The sequence below is a fragment of the Pristiophorus japonicus genome, chromosome 21, assembly GCF_044704955.1.
Source record: "Pristiophorus japonicus isolate sPriJap1 chromosome 21, sPriJap1.hap1, whole genome shotgun sequence".
Classification (NCBI taxonomy): Eukaryota; Metazoa; Chordata; class Chondrichthyes; family Pristiophoridae; genus Pristiophorus; species Pristiophorus japonicus.
This window is the reverse complement of record NC_091997.1, coordinates 3,741,141-3,758,603: the sequence shown is the minus strand read 5'-3', so window position 1 is coordinate 3,758,603 and position 17,463 is coordinate 3,741,141. Positions and strand designations below refer to the sequence as shown.

The window sequence follows — 17,463 nt, the reverse complement described above, 5'->3', positions numbered from 1 at the left end:
TAAAGTACATCATTGGCTGAAAAGCGCTTCGGGAAATCCTGAGGCCCTGAAAGGCGCTATAGAAATGCAAGTACTTTTTGTTCTTTCCTGGGTAATCTTAACCTTAAAGGGAAACCCTTTCTGGGGCTAGTCCAGGAAAGTTCAGCTCTGCCTGTACATGTGGTGTGCGGGGTGTCAGCGGTGGGCACAGACTTCCTCAGCTGCCTCCATTTCTCCTCTTCCTGCAGAGAACGTAACAATAGCAGGTTCCCCACGGGAAAACCCATCGTCACAATTTGCAGGCACTAACCCATTCCCCCCACTTGAGGTGCCTGAAACATTTTTTCGCAGCAACGCTTACAAAGCATCCTTTCGAGCCTAGACGTTCTGGTTTTGAAGGGATGGAAAAAGATAGTCAGACCTCCCACAGCTGCTGAGTAATTCGTGCACACTCACCGTAAATGGGCATTTTTATGAGTGAATGCTGATTCTGTGTGAAGGCCAGAAAGTAGCGAGAGACGTCACCCTCCATTTCATTAAAATATTGAGGTTCCTGGCTCTTTCTGGTGAGAATTTGTTGCATCACGCCCGTGAGACGATGCATGCTATGGATGGAGCTTGAATACGACTGATGTCTGCCCAAGATTATATTGTATTATGATGCCCTGAAGGCATTAGTATATGTGCACAGCGGCCCCAAAGATCAGCTACAGTGTCCCTTTTCTTACAAAGAAAGAATAAGTTAACTGAGAGCAATTATGCCTAATGTGTTTTGATGTAGAAAAACCATTTGGCAAGCAATGCTCAATTTAATTGTAATTAGGGAGGAGAGGAGCTTTAAACTTTAATAAAAGTGTCATAATGCAACAGGTGACACTCTAATCCAAAGAAAAACACATAAATTATCTAAAATCCATTACAGAGCACAGCACACGGTGTGTCCACGACAACATTTTGGCCAAGCAAATTAAGTCTGGCTTGTCAAACTACCATCAGATGAACTAGGAATCAATAAAGTATCATATCCAGTGACAGCAACTTAAAAGGCACTCTACTATTTTCTTAATTAATAAAGTTTCCCTTCTTAATATACTCCTTGTATAATCAGAATTCTCACTAAAGAACGTTGTCATTCAGAATTAATTCGACTTACGTTGAAGCCTTTTGAAAAGTATTAGCTTAATAAACTTGCTTCTTTGTGAGTCTTCTTTTGGGAGCTGGGAGAGGGAGAAGAGGGCGGGGCTGGAGGGGGAGGAGAGGGCGAGGATGGAGGGGGAGGAGAGGGCGGGGATGGAGGGAGAGGAGAGGGCGGGGCTGGAGGGGGAGGTGAGGGCGGGGCTGGAGGGGGAGGAGAGGGCGGGGCTGGAGGGGGAGGAGAGGGCGTAGGTCAGGGGAGGAGAGGGCGGGGCTGGAGGAGGAGGAGAGGGCGGGGCTGGAGGGGAGGAGAGGGCGGGGATGGAGGGGGAGGAGAGGGCGGGGCTGGAGGAGGAGGAGAGGGCGGGGCTGGAGGGGGAGGAGTGGGCGGGGATGGAGGGGGAGGAGAGGGCGAGGATGGAGGGGGAGGAGTGGGCGGGGATGGAGGGGGTTCTTCTGTACCATCAACATTTTCCAGCCAAAACGCAAACACCTGACTCTCAGGCTTCAGTCAAAGAAACTTTAGCCAGCAAGAAAAGATTTACGGAAAAGCCAAGCCTGAGGTTGTTTAATCACTGCAGTCTCGTCTTCTCTTTTACACTTTAAACCTTGATAGGTAGTGCACTATGAACCTTGACCCTTCAACCTACAAAACTGGGTCAACATTTTCTTTTTCATGCACTCCCAAATTTGATAAGTAGCTGAATTAACTTAAATAAAGTCTTTTAAATGTCTTAAAGCAAGCTGAAGCTTTGGGGTTACATACATTAAATCAAGTCATATTGAATTTAACAGCTGATGAAACCTTCTTCATCACAATGTGCTCAGAGTGTTGTTTCCCACATTTGTTAACATTTTAACCCTTGGCCAGTTTGGTAGCTGTACCCTGTCACATTGCACCTCCATGACACAAGACATGAAGAGAGTGTAGAGCAGTCTTTTAATTTTAATTCTATGCAATATATCTTCAATCCATTTCTTCTTTGTATATTTGTATAACAAACTATGGCATCATTGCCCACTTTATTAGAAGTTCAAATACTTTTATCGCTTCCATGAATTTCTATCTGAGTTTTCCCGCTCAGGCCCTGGTTAAAATGCAACCAGGGTCCCTCTGGTATCATGGAACCCTGATTTTTATTAATTCATGCGGTGTCTGCCTGAGCCCAGACAGTGCCACATCTACCACCAAATCAGCTGTGTTAAAATCCGAAATGGATTGGAAAATTGAGCCGCTCCATTTTAAAGGCCCCATTCCCGTCAAGTGGAGTGTGCTAAATCCATATTCCCACCCCACCAATTGTGGGTGGCAAAAAGCAGTGGCAATATATTCCCCGTTCACCTTACAAAACTTTTATCTGGTTATGTATTTAAGCAAAACCAGTGGATTACTGATGTAACACCTCGGCTAGATGCAATGATCACAGAACATTCTTAAAGTAACAGTAGCTTTATATTGGAAATTTTAAATTCCAGCAAACAACTGAGCTTGTTTTAAAGTCTTTGCATTAGAACCACGGTGTTTATGAAGCAAAAGGGCAACGATTCGGAAATGTTGCAGCTTTTCTAGGATGGAAGGGAGGAGAAATGTTGCAGACCTTGCATTGGACTATTTGGGCTGAGGGGAAGCTACAATAGAATGGGTTACGCACGATCTTTGAGACGTACAGGCTGGATTCTGAGTTACCTTTTCTCATTCCATGCTATTTTAGAAGAACAGAAACAGACTGCGTACAAAACACAAATATACTTACTGGCTGCAGTCTTCAGATATTCCGAGGTTTCCTTCTCCTTTCGGAAGCTGTCCCAGTACCTTCCTGCAATAAAAGATATGAAACTTAAAACCCCATTTGTGTATGGATCTGTCCTTGGACACACTGATATTCATGACGTCACAAAACGCGTTGCCGAACGATGAGCAATTCTCATTCAAAAGATAGACCTTCTCACTGCAGGAAAATAAACACTTTCTCCTTCATATCTGATGCATTCATAATAAAGGATGAAACCGAGTACTGTGTACAATGAGCAAGTGTGTCCTTAGCTCCTTTAATAGCTCCAGAGTGCAGGTACCTCGTGGGTGGCCTGCTTATATACCGTGCTCCCAAGGGATGCTGGGATCCCTTGGGACTCCAACAGGTAGGTCCTCTGGTGGTAGTGTGATACAGGTTGCAAGAGGTTAAATACATAACATCACTCCCCCGTAAAGTTAATAGTACACTTATTTACAGGGTGAGATGATCTGGAGCTTTTCGCTCCCTTGTCAATTGTCTCGGTACAAATCTGGGTGTGGGCGAGTTGGTTAGTTCTTCACTGGGCTGCTGGGCAGCCGGCCTTGCCGGAATGTTGAGTTCGGCTTCGTGGTCAACCATGATGTCGGTTGCCACTTGCGTGTGTGTTGGTGGGTCAAAGTTGGTGGTGTCTTCTTCGGGTTGTTTGTAGCTGTTGGTGTACCGCAACTTGATTTGGTCCAAATGTTTTCTGCACGTTAGTCCATTGGCCAATTTGACCTGAAACACCCTACTCCCCTTTTTGGTTATGGCCGTGCTAGCGAGCCATTTGGGACCATGTCCATAATTGAGTACAAACACAGAGTCATTGACCTCAATATCGCGTGACACATTTGCACGGTAATGCTACATGCTTTGTTGATGCCGCCTGCCCTCCACGTGATCATCGAGATCAGGGTGGACAAGAGAGAGCCTTGTTTTGAGCGCCCTTTTCATGAGCAGCTCGGCTGAGGAAATCCCAGTGAGTGAGTGGGGTCTGGTGCGGTAACTGAGCAGCACTCGGGATAGTCGAGGGGTCTGCAGGGAGCCTTCCGACACGCGCTTCAAACTTTGCTTGATGGTCTGAACTGTCCGTCCTGCCTGGCCGTTGGATGCGGGCTTGAACGGGGCAGATGTGATGTGCTTGATCCCACTGCGAGTCATGAATTCCTTGAATTCAACACTGGTGAAACACAGCCCATTGTCGCTGACTAGGACATCCGGCAGGCCGTGCTTGGCAAATGTGGTTCGTAGGCTTTCAATGGTGACCGTGGACGTGCTTACAGACATTATTGCACATTCAATCCATTTTGAGTAAGCGTCCACAACAACCAAAAACATTTTGCCGAGAAATGGGCCCGCATAGTCCACGTGGATCCTCGACCACGGTTTGGAGGGCCACGACCACAAACTTAGCGGTGCCTCTCTGGGTGCATTGCTCAGCTGAGAGCAAGTGTTGCACTGGCGCACGCATGACTCTAAATCTGAGTCGATGCCAGGCCACCACACATGGGATCTGGCTATGGCTTTCATCATTACAATGTCTAGGTAGGTGCTGTGCAGTTCACAAATGAACGTATCTCTGCCTTTCTTGGGCAAGACCACGCGATTACCCCACAACAGACAGTCCGCCTGCAGGGACATTTCGAATTTGCACCTGTGGAACAGCGTAATTGCCTCCTGTATCTCCGCTGGGACACTGGACCAACTCCCATGGAGGACACAGTTTTTTTTACCAAGAACAGTAAAGGATCCTGGCTGGTCCGGGCCCTGATCTGGCAGGCCGTAATGGTGACTTTTCGTTTTCGAATGCATCTATTACCATGAGCAAGTCTGCTGGCTGTGCCATTTCCACCCCGGTGGTGGGCAATGGCAGCCGACTGAGAGCATCAGCGCAGTTCTCTGTGCCCGGTCTGTGTCGGATTACATAGTCGTATGCCGACAGTGTGAGCGTCCATCTTTGGATGCGAGCAGAGGCATTGGTGTTAATCCCTTTGCTCTCAGAGAACAGCGATATGAGCAGCTTGTGGTCAGTTTCAAGCTCAAACTCGAGGTCAAATATGTACTGGTGCATTTTCTTTACCCCGTAAATGCATGCTAGAGCCTCTTTTTCAATCATGCTGTAGGCCCTTTCGGCCTTGGACAAACTTCTGGACGCATAAGCGACCGGTTGCAAAATCCCCGATTCATGAGCCTGTTGTAACACACACCACACCTGACCCCGTATGATGACACATCGCAAGCTAGCACTAATTGTTTACAAGAGTTATACAGGACAAGCAGTTTGTTTGAACACAACAGATATCTGGCTTTCTTAAAGCAGCCTCTTGTGAATTCCCCCATACCCAGTCGAGTCCCTTGCGCAGTAGCGCATGTAGGGGTCTAGCAGGGTGGTTAACCCAGGTAAGAAATTACCGAAATAGTTAAGGAGTTCCAGGAACGACCGTAGCTCCGTCACGTTCTGTGGTCGCAGCGCGTTCTTGATGGCCTCCGTCTTGGCGTCGGTGGGTCTGATGCCTTCTGCTGCGATTCATCTTCCCAAAAATTCGACCTCCTGTGCCAAGAAAACGCACTTCGAGCGTTTCAATCTGAGTCCCACGCGATCCAACCGACTTAAGAATCTCGTCCAGATTCTTCAAGTGCTCAATGGTCTCTCGACCTGTAATCAGTATGTCGTCCTGGAAAACCCCGACTTTAGCAGGCTCTCCATGTTCCGTTGGAAGATTGCCGCGGCCGACCGAATCCCGAATGGGCACCGGTTATAGATGAACAGACCTTAGTGCGTGTTGATGCAGGTGAGGCCTTTCGAAGACTCCTCCAGCTCCTGCGTCATGTAGGCCGAGGTCAGGTCCAGCTTGGTGAACGTCTTCCGTCCAGCCAGGGTCGCAAATAGGTCGTCTGCCTTGGGTAGCGGGTACTGGTCCTGTAGTGAAAAACTGTTAATCGTTACTTTATAGTCCCCACAAATTCTGACCGTGTCGTCCTCTTTAAGTACCGGGACAATCGGACTGGCCCACTCGTTGAATTCCACCAGTGCGCTGATGCCTTCTCGCTGCAGCCTGTCCAGCTCAATTTCCACTTTCTCACGCATCATGCACGGTACCGCCCGTGCCTTGTGGTGGATGGGTCGCGTACCGGGAACCAAATGGATCTGCACTTTCGCCCCCGAGAAACTTCCAATGCCTGGCTCGAACAACGATGGGAACTTGCTCAGAAGCTGGGCACATGAGGCATCATCGACGGATGAAAGCGCTCGGATGTTCCAGTTCCAGCGGATTTTTCCCAGCCAGCTTCTGCCAAACAATGTGGGGCCATCCCCTGGCACGATCCACAACGGGAGTTCGTGTACTGCTCCATCATAGGAGACTTTGATTTCTGCACTGCCAATTACAGGGATTAGTTCCTTGGTGCAAGTCTTTAGTTTGGTGTGAATGGGGCTGAGCTTGGGCCTGTGTGCCTGTTGCCCCACAGCCTGTCGAAGGCCTTTTTACTCATTATGGACTGACTCGCCCCCATGTCCAGTTCCATAGATACTGAAATTCCGTTCAGTTCAACTTTCAACATTATTGGTGGACATTTCGTGGTGAATGTGTGTATCCTGTACACTTGTACCGAGGAGGCAGGAGTCTCCAATTCAACCTAATCCATGGTGGATTGATGTTCCTCTGCAACGTGGTGGTTTGCAGGGTTTGCAGCTCGCCTGCACATTCGCTGGAGGTGTCCCATTGTTCTGCAACCGTTGCACCCATAGTGCTTGAAGCGGCATTGATGGGGCCGATGATCACCTCCACAGCACCAACAAGGTGTTAACTGCCTCACATTAACCATTGATGGCGGACTCTGGGTCATCTGAGGTCGGGCAGCAGCAGCCGGCGTGTACGTTCTGCCATGTGTATTCCTGCTCGAAACCGACGTTACTTTATGCACAGTACTGGCTGAAACTTCTTTACTCTGCGAAACCTGTTTGGTGTTGTCGCTGGTGGACATAAATGCCTGGGCTATCGTTATGGCTTTACTTAGATTCGGAGTTTCAACATTCAACAGTTTGTGAAGGATTGCCTCATGGCCAATGCCCAGTACAAAAAAGTCTCTAAGCATTTGTTCTAGGAATCCCTCAAATTCGCAATGTCCTGCGAGGCGCCTTAGTTTGGCGACATAGCTCACCACTTCCTGGGCCTCTGACCATTGACACGTTTAGAGCCGATATCCCGCCATCAAAACGCTTTCCTTAGGATTTAGGTGCTCCCGGACAAGCGTACACAATTCTTCATAGGATTTCTCTGTTGGTTTTACTGAAGCTAGGAGATTCTTCATGAGGACATAGGTTGTTGCCCCACAGACAGTTAGGAGGATCGCCCTTCGTTTGGCAGCGTTCTCGTCCCCTTCCAGCTCGTTGGTCATGAAGTATTGGTCGAGTCTCTCCACGAAGGCCTCCCAATCGTCCCCTTCAGAGAACTTCTCCAGGATACCAACTGTTCTTTGCATTTTCGCACGGTTGTTCATTACATCACGAAAACACGAAGGCAGAATATTGTATGAATGGCGACAGATTAGGAAAAGGGGAGGTGCAACAAGACCTGGATGTCATGGTTCATCAGTCATTGAAAGTTGGCATGCAGGTACAGCAGGTGGTGAAGAAGGCAAATGCTATGTTGGCCTTCATAGTTAGGGGATTTGAGTATAGGAACAGGGAGGTCTTACTGCAGTTGTACAGGGCCTTGGTGAGGCCTCACCTGGAATATTGTGTTCAGTTTTGGTCTCCTAATCTGAGGAAGGACATTCTTGCTGTTGAGGGAGTGCAGCGAAGGTTCACCAGACTGATTCCCGGGATGGCTGGACTGACATATGAGGAGAAACTGGATCAACTGGGCCTTTATTCACTGGAGTTTAGAAGGATGAGAGGGGATCTCATGGAAATGTATTAGATTCTGACGGGACTGGACAGGTTAGATGCGGGAAGAATATTCCCGATGTTGGGGAAGTCCAGAACCAGGGGACATAGTCTTAGGATAAGGGGTAGGCCATTTAGGACTGAGATGAGGAGAAACTTCTTCACTCAGAGAGTTGTTAACCTGTGGAATTCCCTGCCGCAGAGAGTTGTTGATGCCAATTCATTGGATATATTCAAGAGGGACTTAGATATGGCCCTTACGGCTAAAGAGATCAAGGAGTATGGAGAGAAAGCAGGAAAGGGGTACTGAGGGAATGATCAGCCATGATCTTATTGAATGGCGGTGCAGGCTCGAAGGGCCGAATGGCCTACTCCTGCACCTATTTTCTATGTTTCTATGTTTTACCTCGTCGCCAATTGGTACATTCATAATAAAGGATGAAACTGAGTACTGTGAACAATGAGCAAGTGTGACCTTAGCTCCTTTAATAAGACTCCAGAGAGCAGGTACTTCGTGGGTGGTCTGCTTATATACCGTGCTCCCAAGGGATGCTGGGATCCCTTGGGACTCCAACAGGTAGGCCCCCTGGTGGTAGTGTAACACAGGTTGCAAGGCGTTAAATACATAACAGTATCTGTCAGTGTTTCTTCAGAACAATAGCAAACTGAATCTTTGTGAAGAAAGGAAGTGGCTTTATATATTTTCCAATCCCATTTGAACTTATCTTCTAACAGACATTTTGTAAGCAACTGCGACTGAATCCTGGGGGCAGGCTGCCTGCCTGACGTCCAATTTCTCAATTGGTGCAATGGTGCACGAGGGCCCAAGAGAGCAGAAAGCAACTTACACAATAGGAGGGTTTTAAAAAATACTAGATTTGTCCTCTATTGAGAACTTCTCAAAGTGTAAAGGTTATTACAATCTGTTAAATTTGCTCAAATTAATATGTTGAAGAAAGCTTCTTTTTAACGACAGTCCTATTGACTAGCTTCATAAAGTGGATTTTATTTATAGAGAGTAAAACCTCATGATTCAAGACAGCGTCCCATCAAAACCAATACACTTGCATGGGTAAAATTAATGCAGCAAACTTACTACACAAAGAAAGACTTGCATTTATATAGCACCTGTCACAACCGCAAGGATGTCCCAAAGTGTTGTACTGCCAATGAAGTATTATTGAAGTGTCGTCACTGTTGCAATGTAGGAAATATGGTAGCTAACTTCTGCACAGCAAGGACCCACAAATAGCAATGACCACACAATCTATTTTTGGTGATGTTAGAAAGAAAAGACTTGGATTTATATAGCGTCTTTCATGAGCATCGGATGTCTCAAAGCGCTTTACAGGCAATTAAGTACTTTTTGGAGTGTAGTCACTGTTACAATGTAGGAAACACAGCAGTCAATTTGCACGCAAGCAAGCTCCCACAAACAGCAATGTGATAATGACCCAAATAATCTGTTGTTTTGTTATGTTGATTGAGGGATAAATATTGGCCAGGACACCGGGGAGAATTTCCCTGCTCTTCTTCAAATACTGCCATGGAATCTTTCATGCCCACCTGAGAGAGCAGACGGGGCCTCAGTTTAACAACTCATCCGAAAAGCGGCACCTCCAACAGTGCAGCGCTCCCTCAGTACTGCGTGTTGGCCTACATTTGATGTTCATGCCCCACAGCCTTGTGACTCAAGAGTCAAGAGGTTCAAGGCAAACTGATTCATGTATGCAAACAAACCAGAGTGTCACTGTGCAAAGAGAAGGAAAGCTTTGCATTATGAAGTGAAAATTCACACTATATAACTCATGTAGAACAATTGTAATGTTTACAGATGACTAGTGTTTCTATATCTTTGAAGGTCCTGTGGAAATCAGTCAGTGCAGTGTTGTGTCGAGTGTAGTCTGGCCAACAGCCAGAGTAGTGCCTGTATTTGAAAGTAGAAATACCTCTGGACTGCGACACTGTATTTTTCGTGTGTTTTGGGACCTCATAAGGAAAGCTCGTTTATTTTGGTCGAACAAGTTTTTCAATAAAACTGGGTTCCTCCTTTAAGAAGCTCATTAAAACCTACCTCGATGCCAATTTTTGCTCTTGTGAAGCACCTTGGGACATTTTCCTTTGTTAAAGACGTCTGTGAAAATCCAAGTTACAGTTGGATGTTTAATGAACTGAGTTCCTGATCGTGCCCACTGTACCTTATACAGTCTCAGGTGTTTTCTGGAGTTGGCTTGTGAGACCATGCATAGCGAACTCTGTGTACACAATAGCACTGGAATGTATTCACTGATTCCTTAGACTAGTCAAAGGTTACAGGTCTGCTAATCAATGTACAGTCAGAGCCCAGAAAGCCAAAGTCATTTCAATCTCCTTCTGAACACAGAGGGGTCTAACTTTAACTCCGTTGCCCCTGTTTTATGGGCCTACAACGGGTGCAACGATAACCAATTTAGCAGGGCAGAGGCCCTCACCCGATCTACAGGGGCCAACGTTAAATCGGTCGGGTCCTTTTTTTTCAGGCGATCCTGGCGGCGGCCTGAAATGGCAGGCCTTATTTCAATAGCTCCGACCAGTATTTCCGGGTTTTGAACAGCCTGACCAACGGACCACTGAAGGCCGCTCAAAAAGGGCCCAAAACTTTTTTGCTTCTCGTGACACCACAAAACAACTGCCCTTGTGCCCTTTCCCGATTACCACCCAACATCCCACCCCAAACTTACCTCTGGGCCTCGTCGCAGGGGAAAATTGGTACAGCCCAGACAGACGGGATGAGTCAGGGTGCCTGATTGGTACCCGCAGCTTGCCTGATTTATTGAGGCTTGTGGTGCTAAGAAATTTAGGTCCTGGAGTATTTCTTTTCAAATTTTTTCTTCTACTTTCTCAGGGGTGACTTATACTGGGATATGTTTCCACAGGCACCATCATCATAGGCAGTCCCTCAAAATCGAGGAAGACTTGCTTCCACTCTAAAAGTGAGTTCTCAGGTGACTGTACAGTCCAATACGGGAATTACAGTCTCTGTCACAGGTGGGACAGACAGTGGTTGAAGGAAAGGGTGGGTGGGGAGTCTGGTTTGCCGCACGCTCCTTCCGCTGTCTGCACTTGTTTTCTGCATGCTCTCGGCAACGAGATTCGAGGTGCTCAGTGCCCTCCCTAATGCTCTTCCTCCACTACAGGCGGTCTTTGGCCAGGGACTCCCAGATGTTGGTGGGGATGTTGCACTTTATCAAGGAGGCTTTGAGGGTGTCCTTGAAACGTTTCCTCTGCACCTCTGGGATTCGCTTGCTGTGTAGGAGTTCCGAGTAGAGCGCTTGCTTTGGGAGTCTTGTGTCGGGCATGCGGACAATGTGGCCTGCCCAACGGAGCTGGTCGAGTGTGGTCAGTGCTTCGATGCTGGGGATGTTGGCCTGATCGGGAACACTGACGTTGGTGCATCTGTCCTCCCAGGGGATTTGCAGGATCTTGCGGACACATTGTTGATGGTATTTCTCCAGCGATTTGACTTGTCGACTGTATATGGTTCACGTCTCTGAGCCATACAGGAGGGCGAGTCTCACTACAGCCCTGTAGACCATATGCTTGGTGCCAGATTTGAGCGCCTGAGCTTCGAACACTCTCTTCGTCAGGCAACCAAAAGCTGCGCTGGCGCACTGGAGGCGGTGTTGAACCTCGGCACCATAAACACCACAGACCACAAAGGCCATTCTTCATGAGTAAGTCTAGACGCTAAGGCCTGGAGCCCGAAATTCACCATCCCTGAAGGGACGGCTACTGCGGAGTTTGGGAGATCAATTGAAAAACATCGATGGGCTGCTGCGGTCAGGTACCTTTCCCTCCCCGAGCCATATTCAGCTCGGGGAATATTTGATCGGTGTTCACTGCCACTGGGACCGGCGTGGTGAAGCGACTGCACGGGTAAGTTTCTAGCGGAGAGGGAAGCAGCGTGCAGGCCGCTGAAAAACCACCTGGACAGCAAAATTCACCGAGGAAAAGGTAGGACTTTTCCCGGCAGTGCCCCGCGAGGTTTTCGATGCGATGCTCGAACGCAACACCACTGGGGCCCTTTGGTAGATAGTTTTATTACTTACCAGTGTTTTTATTTCATTTTCCAGCATCCGCAGAGTTTAGATTTTCATATAATAATAACTTTTATTTATATAGCGCCTTTAACGTAGTAAAACGTTTCAAGGCGCTTCACAACAGTGTTACAGACAAACAGATAAATTTGACACCGAGCCACAGAAGAAATGAAGGCAAATGATCTGAAGCTTGTTTAAAGAGGTAGGTTTTAACGAGCAGTTTAAAGGAGGAAGAGGTAGAGAGGCGGAGAGGTTTAGGGAGGGAGTTTCAGAGCTTCGGGCCCAGGCAGCTGAAGACACGGCCACTGATGGTTGAGTGGTTATAATGAGGGATGTTCAAAAGGGCAGAATTTGAGGAGCGCAGACATCTTGTGGGGTTGTGAGGCTGAAAAAGATTACAGAGACAGGGAGGGGCAAGTCTATGGAGTGATTTATAAACAAGAATGAAAATTTTGAAATCGAGGTGTTGTTTAACTGGGAGCCAATGTAGGTCAGCGAGCACAGGGGTGTTGGGTGATCGTGACTTGGTGCGGGCTGGGACACGGGCTGCTGAGTTTTGGATGACTTCAAGTTTACATAATGTGGAATGTATAAGGCCGGCCAGGAGTGAGTTGGAGTAGTCATGTCTAGAGGTAGCAAAGGCATGGATGAGGGTTTTAGCAGCAGAAGAGCTGAGGCAGGGACAGAGGCAAGCGATGTTACGGAGGTGGAAAAAGGCGGTTTTAGTTATGCCGCGGGTATGTGGCTGGAAACTCATTTCAGGGTCAAATATGACACCTAGATTGCGAAGAGTCTTGTTCACCCTCAGATTGATGTTAGAGAGAGGGATGGAGCCAGTGGTTAAGGAACGCAGTTTGTGGTGGGGACCAAAGATAATATATAGCTTTATTCATTATTAGTATTTTTATTTCATTTTCCATGGTGCACAGTATTTAGCTTTTCATATAGTTTTATTAATTGTTTTGGCTCCATTCAACCTGCTGAGTGCTGCTCAGGGGTTTGCACATACCCCTGTGTTTTTGTGCAACTTTCAGGTCTGACTCTTTAGTGGAGGCCTGTGGGCTGCAGAGACCTGCTTGGCCGGGTTCACCGAGGATGGGAGGAGTGTTGGGAGGGTGACACTTGGTACACCTGGTCAGAAGCAGGGCGGCACACAGGAGAAGGCATCGCCATCAGCCCCGTGCAGACAGGCAGTGGGCAAGGGAGGCAGCAGCCATGATTTGTTCATTCTGCGTCAGACCAGTGTGCCCGCTGTCTTCACCGGCCCGAATCAGGATTGCGGTTGGCTGCTTGGGGACAAGGGATATCCCCTGTCCACTTGGCTGCTCACTCCTCTGCAGAACCCCTGGACAGCGCCAGAGCATGCAGACAATGACGCTCATTGTACCACCAGGTGTATCATCGAGCAGTGCATAGGCATCCTGAAGCAGAGGTTCCGGTGCCTGGACCACTCTGGTGCTACCTTGCCGTACTCTCCTCAACGGGTCTCCATAATCGTCGTGGTCTGCTGTATGCTGCACAACCTGGCCATCATGAGGGGACAGCCGCTGGAGGTCGAGCCGGCAGTACCACCCGAGGAGGAGGAGGAGGAGGAAGAGGCAGATCCCCGTCGCCCCAGAGCTAGGAGGCATCACCACTCTGGAAGGGCTGGGTGCAGACTGGCTAGCACCCTCCTGGGAGGGTGCATCCTCACATATATGGAGGTGCCTGACACCTCGCCTGCAATCTCCCTCTATGCATTATGTACTGGCGGTCTGCCAGGTCTCCCCTCGTCAGGAAACAGTATTCTTCTTCTGTCCTCCACACCGTCCATCAGTGTCTCCGGCTCCATATCAGTGAACCTGTTGGCTCTCCTTGCGCCTCTTACACCTGCCATCCTTCCAAACTCCTTCCCTCCTCAGGGCCTTGCTGTAGATTCTGGCCTTTAAAAAGGCCATGGAGCAGCTGGCTCATTAGAAACCCTTATCTACATGCTGAATTTCTCATTGGTGATAACCCTCCAATTAAGACAGCCACACCACTGAAAAATCCACTTTGGAGCGTTCATTAGCACTGGAACCCATTTGTTCACTTTTGGAGCTGAATATGAGGTGGCCCAGCCACTCAAAAATGTTGGCACTAATGGCCCCAAAAAGGTTGGGGAGAGCACCAGCTTTCCAATGGTACTGATTTTCGGGCCCCTGGATTTTCCTGCATTTAGCCGGCCATTTTCAGGTCTATCCAGCGTGGCCAACAGCAGATATCCACCCCAGAAATGCACCATGAGGTTTTTCTCCATCAAACTTGGGGTTGGACACCTCCAGCCAATGTATCCTGGCCCTAGCACACAGCAGCTGGGTGGAGCCTTAGGCAGGGCCCCATTAACCTCCCCTATTGCCCAGGTCCACCGGCAATAGTCAATACCTGCATCAAGCTATCACAAGCCAGAGGGGCTCCACTATTGAAAGTTAACAAAGGATCTGGGAGAAACCTGTAGCTAAATCCTCAGTATTTTACATTTTAATTTTTTTTTATGAAATTAAGTGCTGAACAACCTTTTTCCCCAAGTTTTGCTATATTTAAAAACAAAATTCTGTCAGTATTTTCTCTTTTTCATTCTCTCAGTATTTTTCGTTTGACTGGGCCTCCGGAAGCAATGGGATTTCCCCAGGGCCTTCCAGTCTTACATAAGAACATAAGAACATAAGAATTAGGAACAGGAGTAGGCCATCTAGCCCCTCAAGCATGCTCCGCCATTCAACAAGATCATGGCTGATCTGGCCGTGGATTCAGCTCCACTTACCCGCCCACTCCCCGTAACCCTTAATTCCCTTATTGGTTAAAAATCGATCTATCTGTGATTTGAATACATTCAATGAGCTAGCCTCAACTGCTGCCTTAGACAGAGAATTCCACAGATTCACAACCCTCTGGGAGAAGAAATTCCTTCTCAACTCGGTTTTAAATTGGCTCCCCCATATTTTGAGGCTGTGCCCCCTAGTTCTAGTCTCCCCGACCAGTGGAAACAACCTCTCTTCCTCTATTTTGTATATCCCTTTCATTATTTTAAATGTTTCTATAAGATCACCCCTCATCCTTCTGAACTCCAACGAGTAAAGACCCAGTCTACTCAATCTATCATCATAAGGTAACCCTTCATCTCCAGAATCAGCCTAATGAATCGTCTCTGTACCCTCTCCAAAGCTAGTATATCCTTCCTTAAGTAAGGTGACCAAAACTGCATGCAGTACTCCAGGTGCGGCCTCACCAATACCCTTTACAGTTGCAGCAAGACCTCCCTGCTTTTGTACTCCATCCCTCTCGCAATGAAAGCCAACATTCCATTTGCCTTCCTGATTACCTGCTGTACCTGCAAACTAACATTTTGGGATTCATGCACAAGGACCCCCAGGTCCCTCTGCACCGCAGCATGTTGTAATTTCTCCCCATTCAAATAATATTCCCTTTTACTGTTTTTTTTTCCAAGGTGGATGACCTCACATTTTCCGACATTGTATTCCATCTGCCAAACCTTAGCCCATTCGCTTAACCTATCTAAATCTCTTTGCAGCCTCTCTGTGTCCTTTACACAACCCGCTTTCCCACTAATCTTTGTGTCATCTGCAAATTTTGTTACACTACACTTTGTCCCCTCTTCCAGGTCATCTATGTATATTGTAAACAGTTGTGGTCCCAGCACCGATCCCTGTGGCACACCACTAACCACCAATTTCCAATCCGAAAAAGGACCCATTTATCCCGACTCTCTGCTTTCTGTTAGCCAGCCAATTCTCGATCCATGCTAATACATTTTCTCTGACTCCGCGTACCTTTATCTTCTGCAGTAACCTTTTGTGTGGCACCTTATCGAATGCCTTTTGGAAATCTAAATACACCACATCCATCGGTACACCTATATTCACCATGCTCGTTATATCCTCAAAGAATTCCAGTAAATTAGTTAAACATGATTTCCCCTTCATGAATCCATGCTGCGTCTGCTTGATTGCACTATTCCTATCCAGATGTCCCGCTATTTCTTCCTTAATGATAGCTTCAAGCATTTTCCCCACTACAGATGTTAAACTAACCGGCCTATAGTTACCTGTCTTCCCCCTTTTTTAAACAGAGGCGTTACATTAGCTGCTTTCCAATCCGCTGGTACCTCCCCAGAGTCCAGAGAATTTTGGTAGATTATAACGAATGCATCTGCTATAACTTCCGCCATCTCTTTTAATACCCTGGGATGCATTTCATCAGGACCAGGGGACTTGTCTACCTTGAGTCCCATTAGCCTGTCCAGCACTACCTCCCGAGTGATAGTGATTGTCTCAAGGTCCTCCCTTCCCACATTCCCATGACCAGCAATTTTTGGCATGGTTTTTGTGTCTTCCACTGTGAAGACCGAAGCAAAATAATTGTTTAAGGTCTCAGCCATTTCCACATTTCCAATTATTAAATCCCCCTTCTCATCTTCTGAGGGACCAACATTTACTTTAGTCACTCTCTTCCGTTTTATATATCGGTTAAAGCTTTTACTATCTGTTTTTATGTTTTACGCAAGTTTACTTTCGTAATCTATCTTTCCTTTCTTTATTGCTTTCTTAGTTATTCTTTGCTGTTGTTTAAATTTTCCCAATCTTCTACTTTCTCACTAACCTTGGCCACCTTATACGCATTGGTTTTTAATTTGATACTCTCCTTTATTACCTTGGTTATCCACGGCTGGTTATCCCTTCTCTTACCACCCTTCTTTTTCACTGGAATATATTTTTGTTGAGCACTATGAAAGAGCTCCTTAAAAGTCCTCCACTATTCCTCAATTGTGCCACCATTTAATCTGTGTTCCCAGTCTACTTTAGCTAACTTTGCCCTCATCCCACTGTAGTCCCCTTTGTTTAAGCATAGTACGCTCATTTGAGACACTACTTCCTCACCCTCAATCTGTATTACAAATTCAACCATACTGTGATCACTCATTCCGAGAGGATCTTTTACTAGGAGATCGTTTATTATTCCTGTCTCATTACACAGGACCAGATCTAAGATAGCTTGCTCCCTTGTAGGTTCTGTAACATACTGTTCTAAGAAACAATCCCGTATGCTTTCTATGAATTCCTCCTCCATGCTACCCCGTGCGATTTGATTTGACCAATCGATATGTAGGTTAAAATCCCCCATGACTACTGCCGTTCCTTTTTCACATGTCTCCATTATTCCCTTGATTATTGTCCGCCCCACCGTGAAGTTATTATTTGGGGGCCTATGAACTACGCCCACCAGTGACTTTTTCCCCTTACTATCTCTAATCTCCACCCACAATGATTCAACATTTTGTTCATTAGAGCCAATATCGTCTCTCACAACTGCCCTGATATCATCCTTTATTAACAGAGCTACCCCACCTCCTTTCCCTTCTTGTCTAGCCTTCCGAATTGTCAGATACCCCTGTATGTTTAATTCCCAGTCTTGGCCACCTTGCAACCACGTTTCTGTAATGGCCACCAAATCAAACCCATTTGTAATGATTTGTGCCGTCAACTCATTTACTTTATTTCGAATGCTGCGTGCGTTTAGGTAGAGTGTTTTAATACTCGTTTTTAAACCATGATTTTTAGTTTTGACCCCTCCT

General features: G+C 47.0%; 1 protein-coding gene across 2 annotated transcripts in view; it reads right to left on the bottom strand.

The window, feature by feature from the left end:
• The window catches only part of LOC139233774 (thyroid hormone receptor alpha), a 483,608-nt gene that overhangs the window by 331,354 nt on the left and 134,791 nt on the right, over window positions 1-17,463 (bottom strand). For both annotated transcript variants that reach the window (XM_070864283.1, XM_070864282.1), the window contains exon 2: window positions 2,868-2,930. The gene's annotated coding sequence lies outside the window, so the exon portion shown is untranslated. The remainder of the gene's footprint in view (window positions 1-2,867; window positions 2,931-17,463) is intronic.